General features: G+C 37.4%; 1 protein-coding gene across 5 annotated transcripts in view; it reads right to left on the bottom strand.

Annotated features, from left to right (window-relative positions):
• Cntn4 (contactin 4) overlaps positions 1 to 16,756 on the bottom strand; it is a 1,006,259-nt gene that overhangs the window by 846,088 nt on the left and 143,415 nt on the right. For 3 of the 5 annotated variants that reach the window (XM_037204356.1, XM_028886664.2, XM_037204357.1), the window contains exon 1: positions 8,559 to 8,715. The exons of the other annotated variants lie outside the window; for them this stretch is intronic. The gene's annotated coding sequence lies outside the window, so the exon portion shown is untranslated. Of the gene's footprint in view, positions 1 to 8,558; positions 8,716 to 16,756 lie in introns of those variants that run through there. 5 annotated transcript variants of the gene reach the window in all.

The following is a 16,756-nucleotide window of genomic DNA, read 5'->3' as shown; positions in this document are numbered from 1 at the left end:
TTTATGCAAGAACAATGATCACATGCAATCCCGTATGGGAACTCATGCCTGGTTGATGAGGACAAGGCTGGTGAGTTGTATATTAAACACTGCACTTAAGTTGGAAGCTGAACTATGGGAAATGAACAGATCAGACAGCTGAACGGCATCCTACCCACCTCCCCAGGGCTCTCTTAGGGATGTAATTGCCTCTATAATCTCATTTTCTGTCACCCTAGTCTTCCCTCTTCCTCAAAAACATGACATGGTTCCTGATACAAAATGACCACAGTCAACATATCCCCTCCTCCTTGTCATCATGACTGAATACAGACCCGTAGACACAGTACAGAATCTGGTTGTTTCACACAATCCTTCCCAGAAGATCCCTAGGAAATTACCTGTGAACATGAAAGGTTTCCTACATGTTAGAATATGGGTTCCTAACTTGTTCCCATGCTTAAAGCCAGGTGATATATTTATAGCAGGTTATTTCACATATATTATATATACTCCTTCCTTCCTCTTTGCCCATAACTGTCTAGACATCAGGCCCAAAATGAGTGACACCCAGTTCAATATTTTATTAGAAATTATTTTCTACCTAACCATCAACTCTAGTGCTTCAGTTTTATGTTTTAGAATAAGGAAATGATCCTTATAATCAATTAAATGATAGTTTAAATATAACTCCTTACACCATAGACATAATGGCCTTAATTAGAGGACTGTATTGAAGAAAGCAGTAAATCTTTGGATGATCTCATTTTTAATCATGATACCTGCAGCCATGTTTGGCTGATTTCTTAAGGCAACTCTAAGAGTTGACAAGAATCCTGCAGTATTTACAGGCACCCACACACCGATGCTTTGATGATGTCTGCAGAGATAAACTCCAACAGTGCTACTTTCTGACTGTCATTCTGAGTCAGCCAAGCTAATCAGTACTCAGTGCTCAGCTTAGGCTGGGCCTGTGAACAAAGAGCCATTTAGAGATGCTGAAATGCATACTGTGGACTTGCCAAACTGAGGAGATTCATCCAGGAGAACATATCTTATTTCAAGAATATAAATGAATTAATCAGTAGGCTTGCCACCTTTTGCCAGAAACATCCCTGATTAAATTTAACGGAGTGAATTTGTGTAATCACCACCAAACTAAGCGCTGATTAAACAAAGGCCTCTGAGCACTAATTCTCCTAATGTGTGGTTTATTTCTGCTCTCTTGTGAAGGGCACACCTTGAAAACTTTGCTGATTTCAATGATTCTCCATTGGGGTTCAGTGTGGATTTTTTTTTCCTTAGGGCAGTCCAGTTCTTTTAGAGGCAGGGCAATGAATGCATCAGATAATTTGATAAATGTTTACTTGGCTGCCTTGTCACAGGGACACTGGGAGTTCTTGCTACCTTGTAATGCAGTAGAGAAATCTGTTAATCACAAGATAAGTAGTCAACTAATTTCCTCTCTCCTTATGTTACCAGAGAAGGAGAAACTGCCATGGGATATTTATTCTAACAACAACAAAAAGAACTTGAGGGCAAAAACAACAAAGATTATAGTTTTCTGTATCCTACACATTTTATCTTTAGATATGCTGTTATCTTGCACTAACACAAATTACAAAGGAGATACATGGACTATAGCACATGTAGTCAGAGACAGATTTTCTGTCAGTGGTTTGTTATTTTCCTTATAGATAAACAACAAATGATAGATGATAGATGTATAGATGACAAATACATAGATGGTCGATAATATATGATAGAAAATAGATAGATGGTAGATAATAGATAGATGATGGATAGATGATATATCTTAGTCAGGGTTTCTATTGCTGTGAAGAGACACCATGACCACTGCAACTCTCATAAATGTAAACATTTAATTGAGGTTGTGGCTTACATTTTAGAAGTTCAGTCCATTATGATCATGGTGGGGAGCATGGCGGTGTGCAGACACACATGGTACTAGATAAGTAGTTGAGATTCCTACATCTTGCAAGCAACAGGAAGTGGACTGTGACACTGGGAGAAGTTTAACAAAAGAGACCCCAAAGCCTTCCCCCAATGACAAACTTCCTACAACAAGGAACAGGAAGTGGACTGTGACACTGGAGAAGTTTACAAAAGAGACCCCAAAGCCTTCCCCCAATGACAAACTTCCTACAACAAGGCCACAGCTACTTCAATATAGCCACACCTCCCAATAATGCCATTATGAGCAATGGCGGCCAACTACATTAAAACTACCAGAAGACAGATATAGATATAGATATATAGATAGTAAATAGATAACATATGGTGCATAATAGATAGATGATAGGTAGATGATAGATAATAGATAGAAAAAAGATGATAGATAATGATAGATACATGAATATATGAACCAATATTAGATGATAGATAATAAAAAGGATACATTAATCAAAATGTAGTGCATAAAAGAAACCCACTAGCAGAACCTGGGACCTTAGTTTTTCAAATATTCAGCACTCATTTAATTAATTCATGCAACAGGTCTACATAACAAACCAAATTCCTATTTTTATAAAGTATAAAAGTATATATATATATATATACTTATATATATATGTGTGTGTGTGTAGATAGATAAATATAGATAGATAACATATATAGATAGATGCTTTTAGTACCATATATATATATATATATATATATATATAAAATGCTTTTAAGTACATAAAAACATATTTTTAGACTGAACAAGTATTTAAAAATCTCTGATACTTATACATAATAAATGTATTGATGTGCTATTTTAACTCAAAGAATGAGAAAGAGATAAAGAGCACCCTTGCTGCTCTTACCATCCAAAACCAAAACAAACAAAAAACACACTTAGCTAACACTCTCTTTGTCCTGCAGAATGCTAAGGCAATGAATCACTCTTTCAAATTCCTGAATATGATTCTTCATATCTTCTTCTCTCCTGTAAACCAAGCCCCAAGAATTAACAGCTTCCAGAGAAATTGCTTACTGTTTTGTAAAGGGTATGGATTATTACAGAGACGTAAAGCACCTGTCCTCTAGAATTCTATATAGCAAAAGTAAAACCTATAATGTGGCATTTCTAAAGTATATAAGAAAATCCAGTCCTTTTAGACAGCAGAATAGTTTACTTCAGAAAGCTATGAATATTTTATGTAGGTATAGAGAAATTTCTTTCAATAGGGGATGCATGATAGCTAATGGACACTGACATCTTTAAACAATTACAAAGACGTTGTAACCATGTCTGCCATTATCTGTGACTACCAGCACTGAGCTTGAACAAGACTGGGCCTGTCATCCATCAATCATTGATTCATTAGGGAATCACTGATTGCTATCCCACCCTGCTGGGTTATTGGATACTGAGGGAGTCAAGGTGGTCTTCAGATGTGTACCCTCCAGTGAGCCAAGCAGGCTTCAATGGTAGTTCTGAAGCAAGGACAGATGGTCACAGTTATACTCTCAATGTGTCACAAAACTAAAAGACATAGATGTAGGGGAAGAGAGGGTTGACAGGATAGAAAGGAGATAGGAGAGTTGTGTGTGAGAGAAATCAGAATACACTGTACAACTGTATTAAAGTGACAAAAAACAAGTTCAAGGAAAGTTATTTTAAAAGAGAAAAATTGGAAACAAGGAAGAGATAGATTTGAAGACATAGTTATGTCCAGCCCACCATTTTATGCTTTTAAACAGCCACGTTTTTATGAAGTTCTTTAGTTACGGCTGAAATATGAATTTCCTATTAGACCAGTGCTGTGCCTTTAACATTCTATAACTGAAGAAAGGTATCCTATTAGGAACTGGGATGCAATTCACATACTCTTTTCATTTCTAATGAATATCCCTGCTTTGATTTGTGTACATCATTTTAGAATTTCACAAACCAGCTGTGAAATTGCTGATTTGTCTCGAGTGTGAGTTTCATTGTCAGGAAAGAAAATGCCTCTTTGAAAGAGTCCTTTCGCTATGAAGAGAGAAGATATTTATGTTCCTCCTCCAAACACACACAGGTCAGTTCAATGGGAACCTACTTATTCCATGAGTAAAAAGGCAAGGTTGTCTCAGGAAATGATTCTTTCAGTAGCTTTTAGGCTACCCACCACTGTCATTCTTGGCACAGGCACCAGGAGAGGAGGTGAATGCTATCTGTAAGAGACAGGCGAAGTTCATTCCTCAGAAACTCTTCACACCCTTGAAAGGGAAATTCCCCTGGCAGAATCTTTGTTTCTTTGAGACAAGACAAATTCATGCCAACAAATGCATTTGATTCTGTTTTATTTCCATTTAAAATTCTCCAACAATAAATTGGATTTTGGTACTGGTTTTTAAATCGAAAGGAAATGAATATATGTTGTTTATATTAATTAGAAGCTCTTTTGGAATTCTGTCATTGAATTCATCCTGGAGAAACTATACCAAATAAACCCTTAGCCAAACAAATTAATTAATGGGCTGGCAGCTGCTCCTAATGCCAGTGACCTTCCTCTTCAACAAGGTATCAAGAAGGATCTTCTGAGAAAGCTCCATTCAATGTTGTAACATTTGTAAAATACTGAAAAGACCAATACTAATTTTTACCAATGAATCAGCTTACATAGAAGGCATTGTAAATTCTTCAACAAGGCTCATTAAATGAAACACTTAATATACATGGTCCTAACACACTAAGACTTCTTGGCTAAGAAACATGGGAGGATCCTCAACTACAGATAACAGCTCTAAACAACAACAAAAATACTTTCAACAAAGTCAAATTTCCATTTTGTGGAAGTAGATTTGATTTTTTTTTTGAGATGAGTCACAAAGAAGATCAGGAATCACAAAAAGAAGATTAAGAAGGAAAATGAATAATGAGAAGTATTTTCTTATGTTGTTGTAAAGTGTGTTTCTCAAACTCACTGCAGATGTTGATAAGTACTTGCATTGCAGTAGCTACCATGAGAAAAGAAGACCACAATGATCAATAATTGACTGCCAAATGACAAAATCACCAGCCTTGGAGTTATTTGGTAATGTGTGCTGGGGTGGTGGGTATAATGTGTGTATATGTTCCCATGTAGGTATATGCATGTGCGTGTTTGCAGGCACATGTATACTTAGAAGTCAGAGGTCAATAGTGGCTGTCTTTCTCAATCACTCCCCACATTTAACAGGTTTTTTTTTTTTTAAATTACATTTCTTTATTGGGGATGGACCATGTGTGTCATAGTATGCATGTGGTCAGACAATAAATTGCTGTTAGTTTTTCTTACCACCGTTTAGGTCCTGGAGAACAAATTCAGGTCAGTTTTGGGACTATGTTTTCCCCACTGAGATATCATACTGGCCCATCTCCATTTTAATTTTTGAGCCATGGTTTGTTATGGAAACTGTAGTCATAGATTGGCTAGTCCAGCTGGCCTGCCTATCTCATCCCAATGCTAGGGTAACAGATCTGTTCTGTCACTTCTGGCTTTTCTACTTTCTTTCTTTCCTTCCCTCTTTCTTTCTTTTCTTTCTTTCTTTCTTCTTCTTATTTTATTTTATTTTACAATACTATTCAGTTCTACATAACAGCCACAGATTCCCTTGTTCTCCCCCTTCCTGCCCCCCTCCCCTTCCCCCCAGCCCACCCCGCATTCCCATCTCCTCCAGAGCAAGGCCTCCCCCAAGGACTGAGATCGACCTGATAGACTCAGTGCAGGCAGGTCCAGTCCCCTCATGCTAGACTGAGCCAAGAGTCCCTGCATAAGTCCCAGGTTTCAAACAGCTGACTCATGCAATGAGCCCAGGACCTGGTACCACTGCCTAGATGCCTCCCAAACAGATCAAGCCAATCAACTGTCACCTATTCAGAGGGCCTGATCCAGCTGGGGGCCCCTCAGCCTTTGGTTCATAGTTCATGTGTTTCAATTCGTTTGGCTATTTGTCCCTGTGCTTTATCCAACCTTGGTTTCATCAATTCTCATTCATATAAACCCTCCTCTTTCTCGCTAATTAGACTCCTGGTGCTCCACCCGGGGCCTAGCCGTGGATGTCTGCATCCAGATTCTTCAGTCCTTGGATGGGGTTTCTGGCACAACTATTAGGGTGTTTGGCCTAACAGAACCCCAAGAAAGACACGAGGATCGCCCAATGATGGAGAAATGGCTGAGATATACATGAACAACCTTGACATGAGTGGGAGCAAAGAAGGGCAAGGGTCGAGGGAAAGAGAGCGGGAGATCCCAGCTGGATCAAGAACAGAGAGGGAGAACAAGGAATAGTAGACCATGGTAAATGAAGACCACATGAGAAAAGGAAGAAACAAAGTGCTAAAGAGGCCCACAGAAATCCACAAAGATACCTCGACAAAACACTGCTGGCAATGGCCGAGAGGCAGCCAGGACTGACCTACTCTGGTGATGGGATGGCCAAACATCTATCTATCTATCTATCTATCTATCTATCTATCTATCTATCTATCTATCTATCTTTCTTTCTTTCTTTCTATCTTTCTTTCTTTCTTTCTTTCTTTCTTTCTCTCTCTCTCTCTTTCTCTCTCTCTCTTTCTCTCTCTCTCTCTTCCTTCCTTCCTTCCTTCCTTCCTTCCTTCCTTCCTTCCTTCCTTCCTTCCTTCCTTCCTCTCCTCCCTCCCTCCCTCCCTCCCTCCCTCCCTCCCTCCCTCCCTCCCTCCTCCCTCCTCTCTCTCTCTCTCTCTCTCTCTCTCTCTCTCTCTCTCTCTCTCTTTTGAGACAGGGTTTCTCTGTGTAGCTTTTCACCTCTCCTGGAACACATTGGTAGCCCAGGCTAGCCTCGAACTCACAGAGATCCTCCTGACTCTGCTTCCTGAGTGCTGGGTACTTCTGGCTTTTCCATGGATGTTCCTTTTTTTTTAATTTTATTTTACAATACAACTCAATTCTACATATCAGCCACGGATTCCCTTTTTCTCCCCCCCTCCCCTTTCCCCCAGCCCTCCCCCGTTTCCACCTCCTCCAGGGCAAAGCCTCCCCAGAGGACTGAGATCACTAGACTCAGTCAGGGCAGGTCCAGTCCCCTCCTCCCAGGCCGAGTCTAGTGACCCTGCATAAGCCCCAGGTTTCAAACAGCCAACTCATGCAATGAGCATAGGACCCAGTCCCACTGCTTGGATGCCTCCCAAACAGATCAAGCCAATCAACTGTCTCAACCATTCAGAGGGCCTGATCCAGTTGGGGGCCCCTCAGCCATTGGTTCATAGTTCATGTGTTTCCATTTGTTTGGCTATTTGTCCCTGTGCTTTATCCAACCTTGGTTTCAATAATTCTCGCTCATATAAACCCTCCTCTTTCTTGCTAATTAGACTTCCAGATCTCCACCCGGGGCCTAGCCGTGGATCTCTGCATCCAGATCCCTCAGTCATTGGATGGGGTTTCTAGCATGACAATTAGGGTGTTTGGCCATCCCATCACCAGAGTAGGTCAGTTTGGGCTGTCTCTCGACCATTGCCAGTAGTCAATTGCCAGGGGGTATCTTAGTGGATTTCTGTGGCCCTCTCTAGCACTTTGCTTCTTCCTAGTCTCATGTGGTCTTCATTTACTGTGGTCTCCTATTCCTTGTTCTCCCTCTCTGTTCTTGATCCAGCTGGGATCTCCTGCTCCTGCAGGCTCTCTTTCCCTCAACCCTCGCCCTTCATTACCACCACTCATGTCCAGGTTGTTCATGTAGATCTCATCCATTTCTCCGTCATTGGGCAATCCCCATGTCTTTCTTGGGGTCGTGTTTTCCAGGTAGCCTCCCTGGTGTTCCATGGATGTTCTATATCAGAACTCTGATAATCATGTTGTGCAAGGTCATTACTTCACTAACAGCCATTTCTATAGTCATATATATATATGTATGTATATATATAATTTGAAAAGAGTTTTCATCTTTCATCTATTTCACACTATTTTCACAAAAATACCACCTCTTTTGTACATTTTCCATGGATAATTATTTACTGTCCTGGTATTGCCACTATGGAAAGAATTAGTCACATTAACTACATAAGGATAGCTCTTACTCACAAGTGTAGTCAAAATGTACTAGGTAAAATTCTTTTTTACTTTCTTTTTTGAAATGTAGGACATATTAAAATTATTGTTAATTCTTCCACAGACAGGAGTTTTAACTGTGTTCATGGCTACAGGATTAAGAAATGCATCTTTTAATTCATGCAGCAAAATTGGCCATTTCACTACTGGTAATAACTACAACACCTTGCAATCATGTGACTGAGATTCTGTTATGGCCAAACCTTGATCCATGACATTAGAAACCATCATAACCCTTGTGGGCTGAATATTTTAACTCTTAAATGAAACTGTAGGTTTCTGTCTTCATGGATTTTCTCTGGTAGCCAAATGTAACATCACTATTTGAAGTAATTTCAGATCTAATGAACTAGATATAAGGAAGAAAATTCCATTCAAAATAAAATAAACATGGAATGGCAAATAAAATGCTGTCTTTCCCATTCACGAACCTTCACAACCTACTAAATAGGAGAATCATGCATTTCTCATGTTATATGCAACAGCATCACACAGGTTATAAGGAAATGTCAATGTGGTGAGACATACCCTTTATTTTCAATCAGAACCTACATGGACTGTTTCCTAAAGCCCAGCCTGAAGAATCTGCTTCTCTGACACCAAGCTTCAGAAATTTCCCAGTGAACTCTAGCAGAATTTCCTCAGTGAGAAAATTCTACAACACCAAATGAATCTGGAAAAAAAAAGAAAAGATTTTTTTTAGTTTATGACGCAAATGAAGTTGGGAAGAAAAAGAGAAAATTCTGTAGAAAAGTTGTTTCAGTTGAGGATACACAGTAAAAAAATGGAAGAAGTATTTTAGATAGCTCTCTTGCATTATTTTATATACTCCATGGTGAGTTTCCAAAAAATGAAAAATGGTGTAGAGGAAGACCTCAAAATACATTTTGATTCCAGGTTAAAATTGAAGAAGAAACATACAGGGAAAAGTGAAAATCTGACTGTGAGGGAAAAGAAGAACATTTTTTTTCTAGCTGGAAAAACCCTGGTAAAAATTACAGACAATGAGATTTGTGAGACATGCTACAAAGGGCATGGAGGATGTGAGGGGGCAATTCAGGAGAAAAGGACAGCATCTTTGGGACTTATTAGGTAAAAATAAAATCTTTTTCAACGTTGAGTCCCCCCACATACCGATCCTCAGTCAGATTTATCTGATCACTTCTGACAATAATACAAATGGAATATATCCAACCATTCTCGATGTACACCATTCTGTCAGAAAGTTAAACAACTGACTTGTACATTAGTGGGAGAAACCTCATTGAATGGGGAGAACAAGGAACCGAGCATTCTTGGCACTATTTCCTCTAGTCTATATAAATTCTGAGTTGTTTGAATGTACAATTCCACAGCCTGGAATAGTTGGTACTCAGACTTCTATCCCAGATGGTGAATGTAACAAATTAAATTCAAATAAAATTGCAGAAAATTCTTGAGAATAAGATTTTCACAACCTTCTCTGTGTTCAATGCCCTGCCACCAAAGCCTTTCAAAAAATATTACAAAATGTATCATTTTTTCTCTTTTTTCCACTTTAATGTCTATAGTAATGGTTGTGGTATGGCATACATGTGTTTGTATGCAAGCCTACATATGTACAGGCACAGGGATGTGTGCTTGTCCATGTGAAGACCTGAGATTGGTATCAGGAATTATCCTTGATCAATTTTCCACCATCTTCATTGAGGCAGGGTCTCCCAATCAAAGAGAGTTCACCAATATTGCTAGTCTCTTTATTCTGTCCATTCTGAGTTTGCTGGGTCACTATACCCACCTGGCCTTTAGGTAAGATCTGGGGTTCTGAATTCCAGTCCTCATGTTTGTGCAGCAAGTATTTGGACACTAACCCCTCATCAAAGCCCTATAGGGTGCTATTTTTAAGCCAATCATAGCAGTGCATGCCAGTAATCCCAGCATGCAAAAGGTAGATACATGATGATCACTACAAGATCAAGACACACCTGGTCTACAGAGCAAGGTCTTGTTTCAATGGAGGGAGACATCATGGGGATAGAGAGAAACCTGGTACTAGGAAAGTTGGCAGGAATCCCCAAGGATGACTCCAGCTTGGATTACTAGAAACAGTCGAGAGGGTGCCTGAAATGAACTGGCTTGTTCCAGTGATCAAATCAGTGAATACCCTATCATCACAGAGTTTTTCTCCAATGACTGACGGAAGCAAATGCAGAAATCCACAGTCAAACACCTAGAAATGTGGTTATTTCATGGTCAGGTACAAACCTATCACAAGGGAATCTCCCAGGAATCTACACAGATGACCCCAGCTAAGACTCCTAGCAATAGCAGATAAGTAGCAGCCTGAACTGACCATCTCCTATGACCAGGTAAGGCTTGAAGTGGAGGGAGAGGGAAACCAACCTAGCCACATGACCTTTGACCTACAGTCTTTTCCTGCCTATGTGATATGCTGGGATTGGTGCCTAGCCCAATTGTTGTCAAAGAGGCTTCATCCAGCAACTGATGGAAATAGATGCAGACCCACAGCCAAACATTAGGCAGAGCTCAGGGAAACCTTTAAAATTTCAAAATCATTTAGATGGTAATTTTCTTAATTCAATGGGGGAAGTTCTTAACCATAGATCGTTTTGTATTCTCTAGAAGGTAAAACATTTGGTAGTACCCAAAATATTTTTGGTTGTCACACTAAGATATATGTTATATATTGAAATAATGATGGGCTTTTGATGAAGTTGAAAGTAAATTATCTAATTGGTAGTAGGTTCACAAACACTAGAAATCCAATATAAAACAAACATGAGCATGTCTGATGACTAAACAGATAGGAAAATACTTTCTAGTTGTTCTGTCATACAATATTTTATCCTAAAATACATTATTTCATCCAGTAACTACTTAGGATTCCCTATAACTTATTAGGAAATAACTTTTTAAATGCTTACTGGAAAAAAAATCCCTGCTAATATTCAATGAAGACACTCAAATCAAAATGTCAGAATGTAATAAGACATTATCAACTATGCAAAAATAATTGAAAATGTTGAATTAATAAATCTTGGCACATATGATCAAACTGACTTCATTAAAGATGAGATTAGCAATAGAAAGTCACATTCTACCTCAAGGAAGTACTGTAATTAAATAAAAATTACTGAGGATAGGTCTTTGGCAGTGAATTTATCAGATGAGAGATAAAGGAAATTCTAGACATAAGTCAGGTGGTAAAATGGTGGTTGTTTTGCTTTTTTGTAGACTAAAACAAAGTGTTGCAAACTAGTTTCTCTTGTTAGGTCTCAAAACTTAAGTCACTAACTGTTATTAAAGTGTGTGTGTGTGTGTGTGTGTGTGTGTGTGTGTGTGTGTGTGTGTGTGTGTAGGAAGTGTTTCTTATGGAACAATGTAACAGCTTACTACACGTGGCATCAGGAAATGTTAATGGACTGACAAATGAAGTTAGTTCATCAATGACACTCTACAAAGTAGATTGATCAAAACATAGGGTACCTAGTTGACTAGATAATTTAATTGTAAAAGTGAATATAGTCATTCCAGACTCTAAGCATGCTCTATATATTGTAAATTACTTAAAACAGTCATTTATAGTGCTCAGAGCAATTGTGTCAATGCTGGCTATGTTTTGATTCTCTTCTTTTAGACAGCATCTGTTCTTCTTTTGTGACTATAATAGTCTCTAATGGAAATGTATTTCAAAGAATAGCTAAGTGTTGTTTTAAAAGAAGGAAGCAAGTACAAAACATTTTTTGGGACAATATGGCTTTCTAATTACTTTCAACAAATGTCCTGATAACTTTAAAAAGGAGCAAATGTTCCACAGTGTTTTAGAAGTCAAAGTACTTGATCATCAAATATGACTCTCAGGGGGGTATACATTTGAGGAACCTGAATATTTATATCACCTTTCTGAGCATTTCCATTTTTCTGTAGAGTGGTATTCTAAAATATTAACTATGTAAAATACACAGTATGTGGCCCAAACTGTGCACTTACTCCATTGTAAAGTTCAAGGGTTAACGTTGAAGTGATTACTTATGAGCCTAGTATTATTGGAAGAGCTATTCTTTCATTTCCAGTAAATCACTTCAAATATGTTTTGTTTTCTTTACCTTGTTCATGTTTATGTAGTATAATTCATATAGTCCATAAAAAGGCAACCAAAGTGAGAGAAAAGTGTAAGGTTTTTTTATGATTTATACACTATTTTATAAGATTTCAGAGAAGGAAACATGCTTAAGACATCTTTAAAATTATTTATAAATAAAGCAACAATATCTCAGAAGACACACAAAATGGAAAAAATAGCAGTTTGATTTTTTTTCTTTTTCCTTTTTTTTTTTGAGACAGGGTTTCTGTGCGTAGTTTTGGTGCCTATATCAAGCTCTTCAAACCATGCTGGCCTCAAACTCACAGAAATCCACCTTCCTCTGCCTCCCAAGTGCTGGAATTAAAGGCATGCACCAACACTGCCTGGCCAAATTTTTTAATAAATTTATGGAAAGCCACTTGAAAATAAATTGTTTTATTTCTTATTGAAATCATCACATTAAGTTTTAATAAAAGATTATAAATACTATATTTGTCATTAAGTCATGTTAGAGAAAAGCAACTTTAATCATTTCATAGACTATTATTTAATTTCTATGTCTTCAATCATGAAATTGATACATCTCCAACTTCTACTGTATGTCAAATAATATCATGATTCCTATAAATATAAACATAAACATAGACAACATGAAATATTCCTAGCCAATTACATACATAATTGATTTTAATTAATTTGGGATAAAATAAATAAAATTAAATAATTAAAATGTTTTTTTAAGGTTTATTTAATTTGTAATTATGGATAGGGTATGGGTATGGGTTTGTATACATGTGATGTGTTTGTATACATGGGTGTGGGTTTGTATACATGGGTGTGGGTTTGTATACACACACACATACACACACTCACAAAGCAAAATCAAAACTGAGGAAAATAAATCTCTAAACACATACCTACACATTCACTTGGTACCCTCTTAATGTTTCTGTTGTTACTGAGCAATACTTTGGGAATAAAATGCCAATGGCTTATATTAGCATTCCTGGAGCAAATGTTTAATATCCTAGGTGGCCATGCTCAACTTCCCAAATGTTAATTGATTCTATTACAAATTGCTTGTGGCACATTCAAGGTGTAAGAGGGAATTAACACCAGGTCTATAGGACAGCAATTGCATTATAAAACTGGGCCCAGAAAGTCTGCATTTCTTTAGCTTATTTTCTATAGTAAGAAGTAGGATTTTTAATATGCTTTCGAAAATATCTTGTTATACTTTGTATAAAAGCAACAATAATATTAACATTATAATGTAGACTACCTCTTACTTTAATAAAAAGGAAAATTTGGGTTTCATTTTAAACAATTTCATTAAAATAATCTCTTCTTTATTAACAGCTAGAGTAAAAACAGTGGAAGTTTCAATTCTAAATTACTAGGAATTATACTGATTATTAAATGTTAGGTTCTGAGTCCATGATTACTATGTACTTTTGTTTTCATTTAGGACCTGGCAAGGTTATAATTTGAGCCCTATTTGTCTTGTATTTGTTTATACGATGCTGAAATTGGATACAGCATATGTGCATCCCAGGCTCACTTTCTTAAACTGAGATAGACCCGTATCTTGATACAAATTATGGTACGATATTTAAAATATTTAAGGGATAATTTTATCACATTTCTAATATTGGCAACAAGGTAAAAAAGTCAACCAGCACACAGCAATCACTCAATGTAGATTTCCTCACTATCATGATTCCAGTGAAATTGATTTCCTCTATTTCCCACTGTTGGGATCATCATGAACTATAAACAAATCTATAAGGAGATCAGAAATACAAAATTAGGATAAGAACAATAATTAGTGATATAATACTAGTACTCTGTGGAAGTTAGAAATATGAAAAAGGCCCCAAGATTTCTGCCATTTTGACATTTTGTTTTTACTGAGCAGTTTCCTCTGACCAACTTAGATTTCTTTTCTATGAACTGGCTACATGGCAAAGGTAATAGATGATTCTGAGGGTTGAAAAGTGAGATGTTCCTGATGGATTGTGATCTAATTTGATGAACTCTTAAATGTGGATGCTCAGACTTTTGAAGGTAGCATATCACAGTGTGTTTTCTCCTCTGTTGAAGAAGTGCAACAAGGAAATGTATTACGCCTATGGAAGGGACACAAGAAATGAGCAGCCTCTGGGTACCAAGAAAGTCTGACCTTGCCTGGCTAGGACATGTCACCATCCTCTGACCCCAGTCACCAAGAAACGAATGATTCTAACAACCTGTGGGAAACTGAAGACATATTTTCACCTAGTCAATTGGAGCTTCCCCATAAGAAACAACTCCATCTTGATCTTAACATTGAGAAACATTAAGCAGAGGGCCTATATGCAAATAGAACTTCTAAAATTATAAATGTAGATTATTGAAACCCCTTTATTTGTAGTAGCCTGTTATGAAGCAATAAGTTCCTCATGTAGACTTAATATCACTTATTCACTTTTCTAGAGCAGATACTGTGCTCCGATTTCTATATTTGTTTCCTGTTTAATCTTCAGGCTGGACTGGTATGATAAATACTATTTACTATGTGTATGTATGTGTAGTATTTGAGTGTATTTTTTGTGTGTTGTGTGGGTGCACGGTACTTATGCATATGGAGGCCAGTGGTTGACCTTAGGTAATGATCCCTCAGTATTTTCTTAAACTTTTTTGAGACAGAGTCTCTCTGAGTCAAGATATCAGATATTATTTAGACTGGGTGACCAGTAAGCTCCAGAGATCTGCTTGTCTCTGTCTGCTTCCTCAAACTGCATTACAGATGGGTTACTATACATCTAGCTTTTTAAGATAAACACTATTTTATTTTATATGTGAAGTAAAGACGTAAAAGGTAAACATGGTGAAAATAAGAATGATAGATGAAATTTCAATCTTTATTCAACTGTAGAATTGATATTCTTAAACACATTATTATACTCTCCTTTGGAGAAATAACTATAAAGCCTCAATTCAGAAAACTTGGGTCTGGTACAGTTTGATTATGAATTATCTATGTATTCAAGACAAAACATCAAATATTTCTCTCCCTTCCTAAAGTATTAATTTAGAGACTATTATATCATTCCAGGTCCCCCAAAATAAGTTTGTTACATGAGATATAGTCTTCACACTTTTAATTGGACACATATCAATGAATATGGCTATATATAAAAAGGCAAATTACAAAGGGAAATTATATAAGACCTTAGTTGACCAAGTAAGCCACCTTTTTCTTTGAGTGCCCAAGACCATGTTGAAAATAACAATATTTCAGGGCAATGCACAAAGTGCTAGAAAAGGATTAGAAAATACTAAGAGTTAGCTTATTTTAAAATCCATCCATCTACTGCCTTAAATCCATTTCTGGCAAACATCCCAGCCAAAGCAGGAATTGAAAATTATTCAAAATCCCTCTGCAGGGATCTTGAAAGAAATCTAAAAGTGGGGCTCAATAAGAACACTCATTATGTAGGGGATAAGGTGTAATACTACTCCTCAGTTCTTCCAAAGAAAATATCTGTGGCAAGGGCACACTGTAGTACTGGGGCAGGGACGGAAAACCATGATGGGATGAGGCAACAGCCGCTCCCTGCTTTATATTCTGAGGAGGAAAATTCTCTGCAGCTCATTTCTTTTCAGCTCATTGGATTTCAACTGCATGTTTTACTAAGGCCCCTTCTTCCTCTCTGCTCTCAATTCTTTGCTCAACCTATGCTCTTTCAAATGTTTCTCCTAAATCTCCACAGACATCTGAACTGGACTCTCTCTGAACTTCATGAACCAAATTTTGCCAACTCCATTGAGTTCTATAGCCCCAAATAAATAAGGCTGTTTTCCTTACTTATCTGCTGTCTTTTGAAAGCTTTAACCTGAAAAATATTTTTTACTTACTTGTATGAATGTCACCTAGAACAAGCATATTCTCTGATCTCAGTAGCATCATGATTATTTCCATATGACTGACTATATATGACCCCCCTTTGTGGAATGTCTGTTGGATAATACTGCATGCTTATCATGATTTGACTTTTTGTTTGTCGTTGTATTCTTTTCTCTAACAAAACAGCTCATCTATCCTCCTAAATCACAGTAGTGTCAATAGCTCCCTTCGTCTTGTTTCTTGAAGCTCTTCTACAGTGTTTAAGGTAGTTCTCTTAGGCAACATTGGGGATGCCTTTGTTTTCAGCAGCAACTTCAGTCACATTAGTAAACACCTTGTGTATTTGGAGGGTCCAAGGGAATTCCTTCAGCATCTGTAGCTCTTCTCATTCATAAACAAAGTTTTTGTTCAAAAGCATTCCCAAATTTCCTTTGTGTTTTACCACTCTAAACCAAGATGTATAAATAGGCTGCAATGTGCTGTTTTATGCTGTCAGAGAATACACATTTGTTCTGCTACTTTAACAGGCTTTTCCCTTTTCCAATCCACCAAGTGGCTATTTCAGTGTTACCCTAAGAGAGTGCTCAAGCTTATCATCCAGACTTCTAGATATGATGAATGGCAAAGGCCAAATCACATTTGTTAAGGAAGCAGCCCATATAAAGCTTGTGGAGCTTTGATTGATCATGTTTACCGAATGGATATAAATATTATTGGTCTTTAAAATGTTTTTTGGGAGGTGGTTAGGTTTTG

This window comes from Peromyscus leucopus, chromosome 3 (assembly GCF_004664715.2).
Source record: "Peromyscus leucopus breed LL Stock chromosome 3, UCI_PerLeu_2.1, whole genome shotgun sequence".
In the NCBI taxonomy this organism is placed as follows: domain Eukaryota; kingdom Metazoa; phylum Chordata; class Mammalia; order Rodentia; family Cricetidae; genus Peromyscus; species Peromyscus leucopus.
The sequence above is the reverse complement of the archived record's forward strand: the minus strand, read 5'-3'. Positions and strand labels throughout refer to the sequence as shown.